The following is a 17,342-nucleotide window of genomic DNA, read 5'->3' as shown; positions in this document are numbered from 1 at the left end:
CCAAGTACAATATATGGAAGTATATAGAAAACCTTAATTCAATGTTAGAAATTCCTTTAAAAGTTATTTTGGTATATTTCTAAGGCCAATGAACAGTATACCCCGAGAGTTGAAGTTAATCACCAATCTTCATACCAAATCAAGAATAACCAAAAATAGATACAGGTAGACAATCCTTAATCTGAAATTCCCAAGTCCGAAAAGCTCAGAAATCAAAAAATTCTTTTCTCATTAACCAAGGTTGCTTGGCGTGCAAACACTTAATGCACCTCCACACCCACTCAACCCATGTCACTCAGATGTGACATAGTGGCGTGGCCCAGCATTGGCAGGTGTCAATTCTGTCTCAGTGCTCGTTGTAATTACAGGTGGGTCTGCTGTTCAGTAATTTATTTTTATTTTACTATGTAAATGTCATTTAATCCTTTATCCGAAAAATTCGGAAATCCGAAAGACAGCTGGTCCTGAGGGTTTCGGATAAAGGATTGTCTATCTGTACAAACACAAAAATGTTATGGATGCTGGAGAAAAATAAATATAGAAAATCCAAAATAAAAACAGAAAACTGATCAAGTATTCACGAGGTACCCAGATTGTCGATGAGGGTGCTGCGTTTGATGTGGTCTGCATGTCCTTTATGACAGACTGGTCAAGACAGCAAGAGCCCATGGGATCCAAGGCAATGTGGCACATTGGATTCAAAATTAGTCGAAAGCCAGGAAATAGAGGGGAATGGGTATAGGGATTCTTCAGAAACTGAAAGCCCATTTCCAGTGGGATTCCACAGGGCTGAGTGCTGAAGCCCTTGCTGTTTTTGGTGTGTATTAAATTATTTGGATTTAAATGTAGGGAATATGATCAAGATGTTTACAGATGACATCAAAATTGGTAGGGTGGTAATTAGTGGAGAGGATAGCAGAAAATTGCAAGAGGATATCAATAGACTGGTTACTGGACAGGGCAATGGCAAATGGAATTCAACCTGGAAAAGTGAGAGATAAAGCAATTGGGAAGGGATAGCAAGATAAGAGAAAACACTATGAATCGTAGAAAGTACTGAAGATCAGATGGACCTTGGTGTTCACAGATCCTTGATAGTGACAGGGCATGTAGATAAGGTGGTTGAGGAGCTATATGAGCTAGTTGCCTTTGATAGCTAAGTCATAGCATGTAAGAGAAGGGGGATTATACTCGAACTGCATAAAATCCAGTGAGGCCACAAGTGGAGTTCTGGTCACCACATTATAGAAAAGATGGGAGGGTGCAGTGATTTACCAGATTGCTGCCTGGGCTGGACAGTTTCAGTTATGAAGAGAGATTGGATAGACTGGGGTTGTTTTCCTTGGTACAGTGAAGGTTGAGAGGAGACCTGATAGAGGTGTATAAGATTATGAAGAATATTAATTAGATGGAAAGGAAGGAGTTTTTCCATTAGTCGGGGGTCAATAACCAAGAAACATACTTTTAGGGTAAAAGGTAGAAGGCTAAGAGGAGAGTTATAGAGTCATAGAATCATAGAAATGTACAGCACAGAAATAGACCCTTCAGTCCAACTCGCCCATGCTGACCAGATATCCCAATCCAATTTAGTCCTACCTGCCAGCACCCGGCCCATAAACCTCCAAACCCTTCCCATTCAGATGCCTTTTAAATGCTGCAATCGTACTAGCCTCCACCACTTCCTCTGGCAGCTCATTCCATACACGTGACACTTTCTGCGTGAAAACGTTGCCCCTTCTTTTATATCTTTCCCCTTTATTGAAAGATCACGATCCATAGAACCATATGCTGCCACTGTCTTCAATTAGAGAAAATTCAAATGGGAAAACAAATGCAGTAATTATCCCAATATTACCCACCCCACCCTCAAACAGTGATGAAAATCTGGAACTCATTGCCTGAAAGGAAAACCAAGGTAGAAATTCTCATAACATCTGAGCAGCTTTGAGACATTCCCTTGAATTTCCACAGCCTCCAGGACTGTGGGGCAAAAATTGGAAAATGGGCTTAGTCATTGACAAATGGATTAAATGGCCTCCTTCTGTGCTGTAAACATTTATTAGTCTGAGTTTATGAGGAAGTGCTGGAGAATGTCAGTGTGGATCTTGCAGCAACTGTAGACAGAGACAGTTAATGTTTGACAAATCAGACTTGAAACTTCTTCGATTCTCCAAACACAGATACAAGCAGCTTGGATTCTTCTCCCGGCTGATTACAGTGGGTTACTGATTTTTTTTTTTAAAAAAGCATCGCTGAAGAGTCATATTCAACCAAAAAGGTTAACTATTTCTCCCTCCCAAAAAAATGCTGGTGAACCTGAGCATTTCAAGCACTGTATCTCTTCTACATTTCAAATTTCCAGTATCTGCAGCATTTTCTTTACAGATGCTGTTAAAAGTAGATTCGGTTAGCATACACTGAAATAATTTTCCTCTTAAAGTAACTGGAAGGTTAAAATATGCAAATAACCTGAAAGTTTTAGCACTTTGTATTTTCTTTAAATCTGCAACTGATAACTAACGATGCAACAGACAACTGGGAGCCAGGTGGAAAAGATGAAAAAAATACAGACATTTCGCGTACCTGAACTCAAAGAAAAAATAGCTAGCATCTGCTTGATGACAAAGCTCAAATTATGTCAGAGGAGAGATTCATTGGGAAAAAAAATTTAAAATCTACATCCCGTGAAGAATCAGAGGAGACCAGGCAATCCAACTGTTCCAGTGTAATTATCACAGTAGTCAATTCAGCAGCAAACCAAGGCAGCCAGCATGAAGGAGGAAACAGGAAAAATGGGGAGCAACAGCACGACCTGGCAATGATCAATAAACTGAATTCAAATATCATACAAAAGTCATTTAAATTGGCATCAACAGTTGATGGAAAGTGAGACTAACTGCTAAGTTTGACAAAATTGTAATTTGGTTGATCACTCTCATCCTAGGGGTACACAAATCACCGTACTTATTTAAACATATTTCTTGCACTTGGATTTGCACTGTCACAGGCTTTAAAAGTTCAAATTAAAAAAATAAGAGGAAATATGTTCAGCAAGAAATTATAATTTTCTGTATTCACCTCCTTAATTCCTACTGTGCTGAATGCAGGACCTTAACAGTGTAATGCCCTCACACTTTCTTACCTGGCACCTCAATTCTTTGTTCTTTCAGCTGTTCCTTTTGCAAACTGCAGCTTTTTGTTTAGTAACTAAACTTCAACAGCTTTATCGCCAACTGTTTCCCAAATGGCTTAATCTTTTTTCAAGCAGCTCATTTCCCTCAATTTGAAAATAAAAAAGGACATTTAAACCATTTTGCTATGACAGCAGCAATGTACTCGCTCATACATATCTTCGCAACAATGTGACAACTAGAAAATATAAATATTTGAATGACTTGCACATTCGAATTTTTTAAACACTCCAGTTACACTGTCGCTATCACACTAAATGCCCAGCTTTCATTTTCATAGTGTTTTGAGATTTTCATATTTTTCAGACTTCACATCAGCTGAATTACAACTCCTCCAAAGTGAATTTGTGTTTAGAAAGTACTCATAAAACCAGTGAACTTCTTGGGTAATTCATGAAGTTGGCATTAATTCTAATGCAAAAATCAGACTGCTTGATGCATAATATGAAAACAAAGTTGCGGTAAAAGAAATATATTTAAAAAAAAGTATACACAGCCCATTTCTCACAAGTGATACAATCGTCCAATGAAGTGCATTTGACTGTAAAACTCAGATCATACCATTTACATTTTGCATTGTACAGGACTAATTATAAACCAGCAGCATTGATGGCACAAGTCTCAGTTCAGCCAGAGATAAGAGACTCAAGCCCTAGTCCAGGAACTCCAGCACACTGATGAAATACTAATGAAATGCTGCCTAGTCAAAACATGCATCTTTCAAATGAAATTGTGCACAGCCAATGCAAGCAAGTTGTGAGAAGGTACAGAGAACTTATAAGAGGATATAGATAAATGAGTTGCCAAATCATTTGGCATTTGGAGTATAAATGTCAGAAAATAAGAATTTATCCTCTTTTGTCAAGAAAAACAGATTTAAATAGAAAAATACTGCGGAATGTTGCAGTACAGAGTAATCTAGGTGTGTCTATACAGAATCACAAGATCAGCATGAAGGTGTGAGCAATTACGAAGCCAAATGAAATGTTGGCTTTTATTGCAAGCGGGCAGGGAATATAAACAACAAAAACAGAAATCGCTGGAAAGATGCAGCAGGTCTGGAAGCATCTGTTGGGACAGAGTAGAGGCTCCAGGGTAATCCTCAAGGGTTGGCAATGCATTCCTACTTTTTAAAACCTACAAAAGGTAGGGTCCTAGAGAGTGTTGCTGAATAAAGAGACCTTAGAATGCAGGTTCATAGCTCCTTGAATTTGAGGGGCATGGATAGTGTAAATAGGCAAAGTCTTTTCCCTGGGGTCGGGGAGTCCAGAACTAGAGGGCATAGGTTTAGGGTGAGAGAGGAAAGATATAAAAAGGGACCTAAGGGGCAACTTTTTCACGCAGAGGGTGGAACGTGTATGGAATGAGCTGCAAGAGGAAGTGGTGGAGGCTGGTACAATTACAACATTTAAAAGGCATTTGGATGGGTATATGAATAGGAAGGGTTTGGAGGGATGTGGGCCAGGTGCTCGCAGGTGGGACTAGATTGGGTTGGGATATCTGGTCAGCATGGACGGGTTGGACCGAGGGGTCTGTTTCCATGCTGTACATCTCTATGACTCTAAATTATCAATAAACTTCAAACTGTTGAATGGTATATTTAAAAGTGCATGTTTCAAATTTGCCCTTTTTATACTCATCTGAAGTGGCTGAATAAATATCACTTAAATTAAGCGTCTTTTGGTGCATGTTAAATGTATGTGCCATAGAAAGTGACCAATTGCCAAAAAGCAAAGAGAAACAAAAAAAAATTGATTTTTTTTTTACATTTGTAAATTAAGTATGCCCGAGATGGCAAACAGATCTGCTTTAATTCTTATAGTGTAGGCATACACAGTCTATGTTTGTGATCAATAACAAGTATTACATCTAAAACAACTTAAAACAAATGCAGATATAAATCAAATTTCAAACACCTGCCAGGAAGATTATCTAAGGTCAGAACTGTTAGATTATTTTCAAAATCACCTGATTCCATAATGCAGAGATGCAGAGAACAGCGTTCAGGTCATTTCATTTCATGTTCATAGATGTGCCAGTTTCATTGGCATTTTGACCTCAATTAAACCTTTTTTCCTCCCTCAAAAATGAAATTCTAGTCCTTAGCTAGAAAACTGTGTGTTTACATTCTATCTTAACTATATTAATTATGGGAGTTAATGACAAAAATGGGATAATTACCTACAGCACAGTGATAAATTAAAATCCAACTGATGGAGTAAGATTGCTAGGAATAAGTGCCAAAATTGAGACAATTTGAACATAACTAAATGTTGAATTAATGTGAAGCTATATCAAATTGTTTTCTCTCTCCAGGTTACTACACAAATACACTTTTAAATCCTTTGATCTATTTCACATTTAGTTTTGTCCTCAACCATGGAATTGAATATATACATCTGTATAAGGAAAATATCAACATATTTAATGTTTTCTCTATCCAAAGTTACATTGTTTATCTCAAAGTATTTTCTAAATCCATTCACCAGTGCTTCTGTTTTGAAAATATCTGAAATGTACGCCAGTGTACACTTCACCAACTGGTCATTTGTTCTTTGTTGATTTATGATTCACAACAAGTTCATGATTTTGAGTTTCAATTATAAACTAGTTTTTATTATTTCCAAGTATATGGGAAGTAGGATCAGACAACAACCTTCGGGTCCCTCATGCCTGCTTGCAAATTCAACATGATCTCTCTTAACTTTGGAGAATTGAGGAATATGGGAAGCAGACAGGAAAGCAGTGAATAAAAATCTCAGTCTTGAATATACTCAACAATGGAGCATCAAACACCCTCTAAAACAGATCAGTCTGACAGTTCAAAACCAGCACTTCTAACTGTGGTTAAATTTATTTGCGGAAGGTTCATCACATGACTTGCCCCAGGCTCCAAACAATAGTTGGCCAAAACATTCATCTCTGTGATGCACTGCCTTCCTACATTAATTCGAAAGCAAAAAGGACTCATTAACCAATTGGATGATGCTTGCTGTCAGCCAAACAGCCTTTCCAATGTTTTTTTTGGATCAGGGAAAGACAAATATTTAAAGAAATGACAAACTACATACATTTCCTTATGATTGTTCTCCAGGTGACTATTATTGCACTTAACAATATCCTGGAAATTGATCTTCAATCCCATGAGACTTCAGGATGATCCTCGAGGGTTGGCAACAGAGTAATGAAGTGAGTCAATGGTTTAGGTCAAACTCCATGACTGGTTTCAGTTTCTCCAATGTGATAGGTTCACCCCATACTCAAATTATAATTTGGAAGTTCTCTCTCACTAAAGAAAAAAGTGACTTAAATTTATCATATTAACCTTAATTATTCTTAAGTTAAACTTTTATCTTGACTGTGTCCTTTACCTAAGCATATAAAAGATGGTCGAGCTCTCTTCAAAATTAAAAGAACAAAATTATGTAATTTGTCTTGATCTTCTTTCTTCTAATGGGCTTTTTTTGTAACTAAATAACAACTGAAGAATTGAATGCTCACAATGAAACCTTTAATATACTGGACTCCAAATGAAAAAAAAAGTTACAGAACACTACAACATCACAATCCTGCAATCAATTTGTATTTCACCATAACATTCTTTTTATACGTAAGGTTTGTAAAAACACAATAAAATTCACATTGCTGAAATAGAGACAGATTTTGTGGAAGCTTTTCATCTGGCACTCATCAAGGCAATTTGCAGGGAAAATCCCTACTAATTAGAGTCCACTGACCAACACTCAGTCTCCTCTCAGATAAAAAATAAAACTGTCAAATAAAACTTCAATGCATACTTCAATGAGGAGGTCCAGTATGACCAGTGTTACTTTCTTAACTTTTCTGTCCCCCCTCTGGAAGCTCTCATGCCATATAAATTTTGGTTTCCCCTTTGGAGTTCGTATTCGTGCCCTGATGATGGCAAGGCAAAAACTTTAGACAGTGTGTACATGTTTCAGTAGTAACCAAGTTCTAGACTATCAATAAAATCCTATTAATTATTTTGCACAGATCTGTAGCTTGACTTCCATGTTGCCTAATTGACACAAGTATATTCAATAATCACATCCATACTTTCATATCTCTATGTAGCCCAAAAATATGAATTCCTGTAATAAATTATGAACTCGAAGTGCAAAATGTATTCCCAGATTGTTTGTATGCAGCCTGGAGCTCACAATGTTTAAAGTTTAATCTGGTTTTAAATCTCAACCGTAACACAAATATACATTAGGTAATGTTTAAAAACTAAAAATAAAATTTGAAATGACATGTAAGGCCACACCTTGGAGGCTAACATTTAGATCAGTGATTTGGAGACACCCAAGGAACAGAAAAATTTATACCGACACAATACAGCAATGTTCCTTATGCCCATATTCAAGTTGCTCTATTTTACCTGTAACACAGCATCTTAAACTTAACAGTTTGCTTCCTAAATAATTTTCTTCTACAAAAAATTTAAAACAAAGACATTGTGGAAGCATTGCCTTTAATTTTAAAATTTATTGTAACATACATGCCACACAAATGTTAAACAATGACTATCTACCCTACCATTTGACATTCAATGGCATTACCATCACCAACCCCCATCAACATTGTGGGGGTTACCACTGACTCAATAAATACAGTGGCTACAACAACAGATCAGAGGCTAGGGAGATGGCTGAGTAACTCACCTCCTGACTCCCCAAAGCATGTGAGATCACACAGAAGTGTGATGGAGTTCTCCCCACATGCCTGGATGGGTGCAGCTCCAATAACACTCAAGAAGCTTGACATCATCCAGGACAAAGCAGCCAATTGGATTGGCATCACATCCACAAACATCCACTCCCTCCACAAGTGACGCTCAGTAGAAGTAGTGCATACTATCCACAAGGTCCTTAGATAGTATGTTCCAAACACATGACCACTTCTATCTAGAAGGATAAGGGCAGCAGATACATGAAAGCATGACTACCTGCAAGTTCTTCTCAAGCCACTTACCACCCTGACTTGGAAATACATTGCAGTTCCTTCACTGGCGCTGGGTCAAAATCCAGAAATTTCCTCCCTAATAGCACTGTGCTTCAACCTATAGCACATGGACTGCAGCCGTTCAAAAAGGCAGCTTACCACCACCTTCACAAGAACAGCGATGGATATGCAATAAATTCTGCCCAGCCAGCCAGGCCCATATCTCATGTGAATAAAAAAAAACACTCCAACTAGAACAACTGAAGTGCTCGTGACATTTTCTGCTTATACTCAGAGTTGTTTCAACAGTGCCAATTCGACTTTTCAGTTGCATTCAATGCCTGAGAAAATCCTATATTAAAGTAATAAATGTCACTCAACCCTTCAACAAATAAATTGACACATGCTGCTCGATTTAATCTTGAAACACCCGAATCAAGGTTTTGATCACAAATCTAACTTCCCAAATTGTCTGATCTAGGTCGCACAATTGTTGCAAAAGCCTTAAGACTGTGATCAATATTTTAATTGCTTGAAATGCAACTGTTTTGTTTCTGACTGGTGACACAGTTGTACTAAAAAGAGAGAGGATCTCAATGATAAATAACTCAAACAAAAATAAAACTAATTTTCTTGGGGCAAAAGAAGTCAGCACTTCAAAAGATTCCCTGTAGTCAAGACAGTTTATACCTTTTCAATTACCTCAGGACTCAATATTCTACAAAAACTCCAACCTAATTTGTTTCCTGCAATGTGCTGCTCACCCAACAGTACTATCCTTACTCATCCTCACCAGGCTCCTTGTTTCCTAATGCAATTAATTTAAAATCCCATGTTTGGGCAGATGGAATTTGAACCAATATCTTCTGATCCAGAGGTAGGGATTGTACACTGCACCACCTGAGCCCTTCATCTCACTTCAAATATTTGCTAATTACCTTTGCCACTTTTACAGTCTCAGTGGCACTTCCAGATCTGTTAAAGGTAGAATTAATACATACAAACTGCAAAAACAGACAAAATAAAGACAAGCTAGAATATAGGATTCAACTGAAATACAAAAACTTCCTAGAATACCAAAATAGTAAGGAGAAAGTGAGGACTGCAGATGCTAGAGATCAGAGCTGAAAATGTGTTGCTGGAAAAGCACAGCAGGTCAGGCAGCATCCAAGGAGCAGGAGAATCAACATTTCAGGCATAAGCCCTTCTTCAGGAATGAGTAAAATGTGCCAAGCAGGCTAAGATAGAAGGTAGGGAGGAGGGACTTGGGGGAGGGGCGTTGGAAATGCGATAGGTGGAAGAAGGTTAAGGTGAGGATGATAAGGTAAATGACCCGGGGTGTGCAGTGAGAGAGGGACTCACTGAAATCCTTGTAGAGGGAGGAAGAGAGCTTCTTCAAGGAAGGCATCCTTGTAAGAGGATTCGCAGTAGGTTAAAATCTTCGAGGAGAAAGTGAGGACTGCAGATGTTGGAGATCAGAGCTGAAAATGCGCAACAGGTCAGGCAGCATCCAAGGAGCAGGAGAATTGACATTTTGGGCACGAGCCCTTCTTCCTGAAGAAGGGCTTATGCCCGAAACATCGATTCTCCTGCTCCTTGGATGCTGCCTGACCTGCTGCGCTTTTCCAGCAACACATTTTCAGCTACCAAAATAATAAGGTTTAAAAGGTTACCAAAAAAAAAGAACTTAAAATTATGGAGTTGAAATAAGTCATCAAAAATACAAATGCATAAAGAATAACAAATGGGCGCCTTTACTGAAAAGTACAGAACAAGGAAACAATACAAATAAAACATGAAAATCAAAATGTATTTACAAATGAGAGGACATTTAATACATCATTTCATATCATTCTCCAACATAAATTTCTTTGCAATGCGTTAATCTAGAGTTTGTCCCATCACAACTTCATAATATTTCCAAAAGCAATACCTTTCTACAAACGCAATACTGCAAAATAGAGAGGCAATTGTTATTGATGAAAAGGATCAAACCCATCAGAATGTGCCTTACAAACCAGAGGCATATCAACTGTCAAAAGGTGACAGCTGGAATCCTAAACTGGCATTATTAGGAGGAGACAATAGAAGTCCCCTCTCGAAGGTCAAGTTGAACCTATATCCCAGACATGTTAAATGATAATGCTGAGCTGCCATTTAGAAGTTGATATTTAAGCACTGAGAATAAATTTCAATACGTTTAGTGCTTAAATTGTTTGACATAAAGTTTTATAGCCTGTGTTTAGTTCACAATGAAAAATATGCTTTCTTAAAACTGCTCAAAAACCTAGTTCAAGTTTAATATTGTCATATACAGCACATTAATCTACTATAGAATTCAGAGCTCTAGTTTAACATTGGCATATCACACAGTAGAAAATAAATGATAAAAATCATTGATGAAATTAACTTTTTTTGCATTCTATCTATAAAACAGTTTCCAGTTACATGAAGCAAGCAGCTAAATGTTAAATTAATCTGGTGTCTCAGCTTTACCTCATTGGTGGGAAGCACTTACTTGGGACATTGTGTGAATTTTCCTGTTAATTTTGGATCACCATTCTTATTTGGTATTGCAAAAATCTGTCAGTCATGCTTTTATTTGTTTTGTACAAGGCACGCCAAAGTGAGAACAGTTAGGTGACATGCATAACAATGATGCCAGTCCTGCACTAAGTCATAGGCATCTCATGGTGAGACCAGTTTTACAACTTCTGTAAAGTATGGCTGCAAGATAAGGTCTACAACTATGTAGAGAGCATGTAATAGCGAGAGCTCGATGCTTGAAGCTGATAAAGAAAACAAAGATGTAGTACTTTGAACTTTCCTAACCCACTCACTGCAATAACTTTTTGATTTAGAAACCTGAACAAAGAAGGTGGCTGACAGTGCAGTTCACCACCAAGACTGGAATATGTTGGGCCAAAAGATGGATTAATAAATTAAGAATTAAGTAGATCGCAAGGAGTTAAAAGAACTGAAAACTAAAATATAACTCCTACTCTTCAGCTGGCTGGTAACCATATGTTAGACCACACAACAAAACAATAAAACAAATGTACCTGAAATTATGCTTTTTTCATGTTCCCTACCTAAATTATAAACTACATGTTTTGGCTTAATAAGGGCAGGGCTACATTTTCAGAATGTCTTACATTTGTAAAATTTTAATCACAGTAGAGTTTTAACGATAGGATAAAGTCATTATAGAACATTGCAGATTAGAGTGGTGCTGGAAAAGCACAGCAGTTCAGGTAGCACCCAAGGAGCAGGAAAATCAATGTTTCGGGCAAAAGCCTTTCATCAGGAGTACAGGCAGGGAGCCTACAGAATGGAGAGATAAATGAGAGGAGGGTGGACGTGGAGAGTAATTAGCATAGAGTCTGATAAGTGAATGGAGATGGGGATGGAGGTGATAGGTCAGAGAGGAGGGTAGAGTGGATAGGTAGAAAGGAAGATAGGCAGGTAGGACAAGTCATGGGGACAGTGCTGAGCTGGAAGTTTGGAACTGGGGTGAGGTGGGGGAAGGGGAAATGAGGAAACTGGTGAAGTTCACATTGATGCCCTGGGGTTGAAGCCGATTTTCCTGCTCCTCGGATGCTGCCTGAACTGCTGTGCTTTTCCAGCACCACTCTAATCTAGAATCTGATTTCCAGCATCTGCAGTCCTTGTTTTTACATTGAACATTGCAGCAGAATGGTTCTGCATCACTGAGTATCAGGGCCTGCATTTATACTCGCTAAATCCTCAACATGATTTATCAATATCAGCATTATCATCATGATAATGCTGTAATTTGGGGATTAAGCAATTTCTCACAGGCAAAAATGTCATCTGGGCTATTCACATATCCAGTGGTGTTCTAAAGTCAATTGAAACAAGAACAGCAAGAAGAAAACAGCAAGAAATTACAACTTTTTTTGCATTTGATCTGATCACAAGAATATATTGCATACAATATTAGCTTCTATTTATTGCGTACACCTAACATATTTTCTGGATACCTCATGGCGCTTTGTACAGTTACGTATACATTTACAACATTAAAAGAACAATATAAAATCAAGTTATTGCAATAAAATGTTCCAAGGCATTTCACAGAAGCAATATTGTATAAAATGAGAACCAAATATGAATATATTAACTTCTGTTTGGGGCATCTTGCATTGCTCTGACAAATATTCAAAATCTCTGTATGGCATCTGAGCTTTTCAAAAGAGTGAAAATCAAAATGTGCAGGTACAGATACAGTAGCCAATGTAAATCAGCATAATTATCTCATGATGCAAAACTGAATCCACTTGAAAAGTACATGTTCTATTTTCTCCTCTCCATTGTCTTGTGTTTAGTTTATCAGCAAAATGTTTAGACATTTGAAAAAAGAAAAATGGCACAAAAGCATACATGTTTCAGTAGGTGCTCTCAGCTGGATCTTTTGATGTTATCCAAAGGTTAGCAATGATACTCGTTTAAATAGTTAATACAGTACAATTTTTGAGTTTTACATCATCCTATTGCACAGGTCTTGAAAGACTTGCAATTATGCAAGAAATGTTTGTCAGGATTTTGAAGTTTGGGGTCATACTGACATAGGGAGTGTACTTTCTTTTGAAGAAGTAGCCTATACTTTGGTTGGATTTCTTCCTCATGCATAAAGTCAGATGAAATGGGACTTATAATACATTGTCTGAACAACCTGATAGGAAGAGACAGATTTTTTTTAAGACTGTTTATACCCTTCCTGATTTATACAATATGGTTCCAAACATGTGAGGAGCACCTGCCTGAACAGTCACCTCTGAGGCCACCCAACCAGTGTACATCATAGTCAAACTTGCCTTGTTTATACCTCATGCCCAAAGTGACCCTGTCAGAGCCACTGAACCCAGCCATCCTTTCTTCATTTTTACAACAGTGGCTTTAAAACCCGTGGTTTATGTTGTAATTGCCATCCTGATTATGTTCAAATAACTGAGCACTGGCAGGATAGAATTGCTTCTTGCTTATTCAGTGAAACATCAGGGATAAGCATGTTAGTTTAAAACTTATTTTTACACGTGTTGTTTAATAAAATAGACATGGCTATCTAATAACATTTTAGAGAGCAAAAGCTAATTTTGATCCAAGAATGGTTTTCTTTAAAAAAAGATATATTTATTTAAATTTTAATAACCTACTTATAGTTTGACAGCAACTGACTATATTTTTCCTGCAATAAATCAAAATGCCTCTTCCTCAATTTTATTTCACAAATTATTGAAACATTTCTTCCTTGTTGCATTTTCCAATCTACGAAAGAAAAGTAAAACAGAAAATACTGGAACACAGCAAATCTCAGAATCTGAATTTGTTAATATTTCATTCCTTGGGAGCTTTCAATGTGAAACCTTAATGATCTTTTTCTTGTTTCACATTCTTCCTCGCATGTTTAATTTCAGTCCAGGGACGGGCCTGTTAATAACAAGTATGAATTTTGAATGGATGCAATTAATATTGAGGCCTTTCACTTATCTCTGCATGTTCCTCAAAATGACATTCTACTACACTGGTTATTCACACTATTCATATTGCAGTCTTAAAATTCCTTCATTTCCATACAGGAAAAAAAAAGACATGTCACAAAATATTAATGAAAGCCACGAGATCAAAACAAATCTCTAGTCCATGAGCCCACTAGCTACTGAGAACCACTCAACCGACAAGTTAAATGCCTGTGGCTAAAAAGCTATTAACAAAAAAAAGGTCACTCTTCTCATCAATCAGAGAAGCCTTTACTGCACGTTTTTTAATACAACATAAAAGAACATCTATTTCTTAACGGCTTAATTTGAGTAGTAAGACGAAAACAACCAAGTTCAGAAGTAAAATCAATTGCAAAACACCATTTTGTAATGCAAAGCAGACAGATCATCTCAAGGACTGCTGATAAAATGAAAGGAACATTGAAACACAATTGCTCCAGTTCATCTGTGATGAACTTTATCGATGGCAGGATTTTGAATGGTAAATGAGATCTGAGGAATGCAAAACCGTGCATAGCTGACTTGTAAACTCAGTTTCATCTGACCAGCATGAGATTTCTATTATGAATCTTAATTTAAAGAAAAGATTATCAGCACCACAAAAAGAAAAACAAATGTGCCGACAATTCTAAAAACCAAACTGATGCAGACTACCCTTTCAATCTCAATCGTTAAAACAGCAAATCTGACATCATGCTCGTCACCTTGATAATTACTTATTGAATATTAAAAAGGTCACCATTAATCTGAAAGCCAATACAACATCAGAATCCATCTATTTTAGGCAGTAATTTGATCATTCCCATTTGTTTAAATTGGTGGGACTCAATAGAACAGGTTTGAACAGGCTAGAGAAATTAATTTGGATTTCTGTATTAAATCCGAAGTTCAGGTTTTTAACATTACAACTAAATGTATATATTGTACAAACAAACTAACTAACTAGGATAAATATAGTAAATTCAGACGTTAATCATCACCTGGACGAGGTTGCTAAGACACCTTTGGTTCCGACTGGCCTAAACTGAATTGATTCAATACAATTGAATTGGAAAGAATGTAGGGTCTGTTTCTGAGCTGTCTGACTCTATAACTGTCTGCAACATTAAACGCAAACTTTAATCGTTTAAAACTAGAGCAACTTACTAATATTTGCCAATTTATACATTCCAGCTACAGATCATCAAATTTGAAAACGAAGGAATTTGGGGGGGGGGGGCGTCAATGTCAAGTTTAGAGATACAAGAGCTACGTGTACATTTGTTGCGATGGAAAAATCCAATCGTTTATAAACCTTGCATAGACAATCTTCGCACCAAGTTGTCTTATTTCACCGATTGGTTTTCAGGACTTTTAACACTGGAGGAAAGCGTGCTGGTTTTGAAACTCTCGTCCCATCAGCTTCCTTTAAAGCTAAGGTAACACTGTTACACAATGTGCAACTTTTCGGTCGCGTTCAGGCGAGCTCGCACAAGTTGTCACATATATAACTGTCTACTTGCACAAGGAGCACGTACGCTCGAGGTTTCCGCATCCCGCAACGCGTTGACTTGAACAGCGAAATCGACACACCGAGAATTAGAGACTCATGTATGAGGAGGTGGTTGTGGGACAGGAGTGGAGACTAATTAAAGAGGGAGGGGGAGAAAAAGAGGGAGGAAAACCCACTGCAGACTTTGACAGGGGAGAAGTGAATTTACATCCCAAAACTGAGGCAGGGAAACCAGCGCTCGCACCATCCATCTATCCCTCCCTCTGTCCGGCCAGTTCCTTCAGTACAGCCCCGAGTGACAGGGGCGATGTACCGGCGATCGCTTTGCAAAGCGCCGCCAGCCTTTTCCCCTCGCCTCGCCCGCCCCCTCACTCTCTCAGAAACCCAAACATAACAGCGCTGCACCTTCCCAGAGACAAGCCGCCAACAACAACAACAACAAACAAACAAACAAACAACAAAGTCTGCCTTAAAAAAAACAAACATTTCCACTAGCTGTGCTGTTCCATCGCCCCCCACCCCTTCCCTTCTTATTCACTCACCTCAAAGCCTCTTATCCCCTTCTCCTTCCACCCCCGGCACCAGTGGCAGCTCTTCCCTCCGCAATAAACTGCGAGTTATTTTACTTTGTGTGTGTGTGTGGTTTTTTTTGTTTGAAGAGCCGACAGTCTGGTCGTTGACTGGTTCAGTGCCACTGAAAATCTCAATCCTCTTTTCACTTTTGTTCTCTTTTAAAATGTGCCCTAAGATTCTCCCGTGCTTGCCTTGCACTACAGGAGTTTCTGATGGCTGTGTCGGGTGCGCGCCCTGTCCAAGCCGGTGCTCGCGCTTCCCCCTCAGCCCGGGAGGGCGTGTCACGCGCACGAGCCTGAAGCTCGCTCTTGCCGGATCCAGGCACACGCTGTGTGTCTGCAATCAGGAGCAGTGAAGGCGCTTCACTGAAACATGCAGGCTTTTGTTCTGCAATGGAAGTGCGCGCTGGCAATGACCGTCCTGTAATCTTAAAGGGTTTGTTTATTTATTTATTTTAAAACAAGGACTTCCTTCAACACTCCCCAAACGCCGTGCAAAATTAAAGACCTGCGCTGAGAGGGGGGCCTTTCCGAATCTCGGGACGTCCCAATTCACCTCACAGACTGTGTAATCATTCATTGTACTGTAAGGAAAACTGTAGTAATACAACGCAGTGTAAAATCGCACACATGACCCCGAGCAACAAGCAGTCACTAGGAAACTGACGGCAGGATTTGCTGTGAGTATTTTGGAAAGTTACGTGTCTCTGGGCAGGCTAGGAGGCTGAGGTGAAAGTGAGGACTTGCAGATGCTGGAAATCAGAGTCTACATTAGTGTGTTGCTGGAAAAGCACAGCAGGTCAGGCAGCATCCAAGGAGCAGGAAAAACGACGTTTCGGGCAAAAGCCCTTCATCAGGAGACTTAGGTAGTAGGCTCCATTCAGTGCGATGATCCGATGGATTTTAATAGCACCGTTGGTGGTGTTTCGGAAAGGAAGTCTCATCGCCCGCTCTGGTTTATTTTCACCGGGAAGTTGTCCTACGAACTACGGCTGATCACTTTCAGAATTTTTTTTATTGGAAACGACAAGTGTTGGAGATCACAGCGGGTCAGGCAGCATCCACGGAGATAGAGAGAGAGAGGGCAGGCTAATGCTCCGAGTTTAGGTGACTCCTCAACTCAGAGCTGGTAGAGTTGGGGGGGGAGCGACAACATTTACACGATAGTTTTCGGTAGGAGGCAGTGGGTGCTTTTGTTGTAAAGATGTTGATGGTTCAGATTCCAGCATCTGCAGTAATGTGTTCCTTCAGAATGTTTATGTTTGTTGAAAAATCACTCATTGCGGGCAGTGAATTGGTGAATTTATCGCAAGCTGGGTATATAAAATGAGTTTCCTCGGTTAGAGCCGAAATAAACACGAGCACGCGTGGAAGGGGGAACCCACTGAACATTTGAGCAATAACTTTAAATTGAGAGAGAGAGAGAGAATCCACATATCCTGCGCTTTCATGGGGGCGGGGATGACAATTTCGCTAATTTCGACCGAATGAATTAAACGCCAGGAACACGTGGGTTGTTTTCCTCATCTTGCAAAGCACCGACCGCTGGCGAATCCGGCTTCGCTCCTGATGAAATGATATTGCCCAATGTTGTGATAGAACC

General features: G+C 38.8%; 1 protein-coding gene across 5 annotated transcripts in view; it reads right to left on the bottom strand.

Annotated features, from left to right (window-relative positions):
• Window positions 1-16,000, bottom strand: part of dgkg (diacylglycerol kinase, gamma) — a 527,377-nt gene extending 511,377 nt beyond the window's left edge. For 2 of the 5 annotated variants that reach the window (XM_072578849.1, XM_072578848.1), the window contains exon 1: window positions 15,710-16,000. The gene's annotated coding sequence lies outside the window, so the exon portion shown is untranslated. The remainder of the gene's footprint in view (window positions 1-15,709) is intronic. The other 3 variants (XM_072578853.1, XM_072578854.1, XM_072578852.1) reach the window with 2 other exon arrangements.
• Window positions 16,001-17,342: the final 1,342 nt, after the last annotated feature.

This window comes from Chiloscyllium punctatum, chromosome 10, assembly GCF_047496795.1.
Source record: "Chiloscyllium punctatum isolate Juve2018m chromosome 10, sChiPun1.3, whole genome shotgun sequence".
Lineage (NCBI taxonomy): Eukaryota > Metazoa > Chordata > Chondrichthyes > Orectolobiformes > Hemiscylliidae > Chiloscyllium > Chiloscyllium punctatum.
Note: the sequence above shows the minus strand (reverse complement) of the source record. Positions and strands in the feature narration are given on the sequence as shown.